This window comes from Procambarus clarkii, chromosome 89 (genome assembly GCF_040958095.1).
Source record: "Procambarus clarkii isolate CNS0578487 chromosome 89, FALCON_Pclarkii_2.0, whole genome shotgun sequence".
Taxonomy (NCBI): Eukaryota; Metazoa; Arthropoda; class Malacostraca; order Decapoda; family Cambaridae; genus Procambarus; species Procambarus clarkii.
This window is the reverse complement of record NC_091238.1, coordinates 14449835-14452749: the sequence shown is the minus strand read 5'-3', so window position 1 is coordinate 14452749 and position 2915 is coordinate 14449835. Positions and strand designations below refer to the sequence as shown.

General features: G+C 45.6%; 1 non-coding gene across 1 annotated transcript; it reads right to left on the bottom strand.

The window, feature by feature from the left end:
* Nucleotides 1–2539: 2539 nt before the first annotated feature.
* Nucleotides 2540–2611, bottom strand: TRNAT-UGU (transfer RNA threonine (anticodon UGU)). Its single transcript has one exon. It is a non-coding gene; the product is annotated as a tRNA-Thr (tRNA).
* Nucleotides 2612–2915: the final 304 nt, after the last annotated feature.

The following is a 2915-nucleotide window of genomic DNA, read 5'->3' as shown; positions in this document are numbered from 1 at the left end:
AACCTGGGGGTTTGTAAACTGTTTACAGCATACCACATTCAGCTGTAGTCAACCGCAGTCAGCTGTAGTCAACCGCAGTCAGGTGTAGTCAACCACATCCAGCTGTAGTCAACCACATCCAGCTATAGTCAACCACATGTCAGCTGCAGTCAACCACAGTTTACTACTACTATACTACCCCTACCCCCCCGTTTCCCCTATAAGACGGGCACTGTCTTATAAGGAAAAGGCATAAGTGGCACTGGCACAACCAGTGCCACTACAGTCTGGCACTCCTGCGAGGGAGGAGGAGGAAGAGCTATAGATAATAAATGAGGAAGAACGAGAATTGCATAAAAAAGACCAGAAGAAAATAATATGAAAAAACACAAAACAATTTTTTTGTTTAGAAATTCCTGAAAACTAAAATCAACATCGGTAATAAATTGTGTATAATTAAAAAAACAATAAAACTGATGAGATGAATCATGCGAGAAAATCATTAAACTAAAAAAAAAACAAAGTTATAACTCAAAGTAAAACAGCCTAGAGGGAATCAAAACAAAAAAGACAACCATGAATAAACGAGAAACTGTAGTCGATATGAAGGCTCAGGAGGATTGACTGGGCACCAATCCTTAGCTGTTGACCCAGAGGTAACTGGATACCTGGGTTGCTAAACGACTGGGACGGGTCGTGTTCCAGGGCAAGCCAGTAAGGTAAGTCTTACCTTCAGCTATGGGGAAGGGCAAGCTCTCAGCCCTCTAACAAGCTTATAAACTTCCTGTATGCACCTGTGTAAAAAAGGATTAAATCGTGGGAATAATAATAGGTCAGGATATGTACGTAGGTCACAATGATCCGTATAGTTATGATTCCTGGGAGAGAGGTCAGAGAGAGGTGTTAGGGGATGTGATCTCTGACCTCAGGTGCCTTGCTGCCTCCCGCCGCCATACGTGACGCAAAAGGGCATCACCCATGCTTAATGGGGGGTGAGAGGGGAGCAGGAAGGGGGGCAGGGAGGGGAGGGAGAGGACGGGGGGTCAGGGTTGTGACCTCTGACCTCTGGAGCAGGTGCCTTGCTGCCTTCGACCGCAAGAGGTCACGCTAGAGGGCACCGCGCACGCTTGTAATTTGCGGGGGCGAAGGGCAGGTGATATCGAGCGAGAGACAGACAGACAGAGACAGCCTGTGACAGTGAGGAAGGTCTTTCTCTTGTGCCCCGGTCCCGTCCGGAAACTCCTGCTGTCATGGGGCCTGCTGCTGTCATGGGTGTCCTGCTGCTGTCATGGGGTTCTGCTGCTGTCATGGGGTTCTGCTGCTGTCATGGGGTTCTGCTGCTGTCATGGGTGTCCTGCTGCTGTCATGGGTTCTGTTGCTGTCATGGGGTTCTGCTGCTGTCATGGGGTCCTGCTGCTGTCATGGGATCCTGCTGCTGTCATGGGGTCCTGCTGCTGTCATGGGATCCTGCTGCTGTCATGGGGTCCTGCTGCTGTCATGGGGCTGGCTTCTGTCGGAGGAATGAGGGGCACCTGGTGTTGCAATAATTCTCAACCATCTCATTAAGAACAATTATATATAATATATATATTATATAATATATATATATATATATATATATATATATATATATATATATATATATATATATATATATATATATAAATCCTTTTAGTTTATTCAATTTACTTATGTCATAGATAAGACGTGTGTCCTCACGTCTCTGTGGTTCATCTAAGTGTTAAGCTTCCATGCATGACCTCTTCGTTGGGTTACTGCTCGTCCTAACCATCTAAGTCCACTGAGTATTTTATATGTTTGGATCATGTCCCATCTCTTTCTCCGTCTTTCCAGTCACATTGGATTAAGCTTTTTCGGTCTATCGCCTCAGCTTTAATACTCGAGATTCTGGGAATAATCATGTGACGAATTTATGTGCTTTGTCAAACGCCATTGCGTGCTTTCTGAAGCGAGAGTTCCACGCCGGTTCTGCGTACTCGAGCACTGAGCCAATATATGTTACTGGTGTCTTCGTGTAGGTTCTAATGACTCTCCCGATGTTCAGAGATCGATTCCTTGTTGTTGTGTCGATTCTGAGATCCTTTTCTCTCGCTGTCGTCACCCTATAATTAGGGTGACGACTAATTAGGGTGACGACATTATAGGGTGGCGATAACCCACCCTATAATTGTTCAATATGTATTAGTGCTCATTTTTGCTTTAGATTCCCCCTTGTTGAACGTTTTCTTTGACGAGTTGCTCGGTTAAACTTTTTTTTTTTTTTTGAGATATATACAAGAGTTGTTACATTCTTGTACAGCCACTAGTACGCGTAGCGTTTCGGGCAAGTCCTTAATCCTACGGTCCCTGGAATACGATCCCCGCCGCGAAGAATCGTTTTTTCATCCAAGTACACATTTTACTGTTGCGTTAAACAGAGGCTACAGTTAAGGAATTGCGCCCAGTAAATCCTCCCCGGCCAGGATACGAACCCATGACATAGCGCTCGCGGAACGCCAGGCGAGTGTCTTACCACTACACCACGGTGACTAAACACGTATACCCCCTGTGAGAATCGAACTCACGACCCCTGGTTTACAAGACCAGTGCTCTGCCCCTGAGCTAAGGAGGCAGTTGAAATACAGTCTCCGTGGTGTAGTGGTAAGACACTCGCCTGGCGTTCCGCGAGCGCTATGTCATGGGTTCGTATCCTGGCCGGGAGGATTTACTGGGCGCAATTCCTTAACTGTAGCCTCTAGTTTAACGGCAACAGTAAAATGTGTACTTGGATGAAAAAACGATTCTTCGCGGCAGGGGAATCGTATTCCAGGGACCATAGGATTAAGGACTTGCCCGAAACGCTACGCGTACTAGTGGCTGTACAAGAATGTAACAACTCTTGTATATATCTCAAAAAAAAAAAAAAAAAAAAAAAA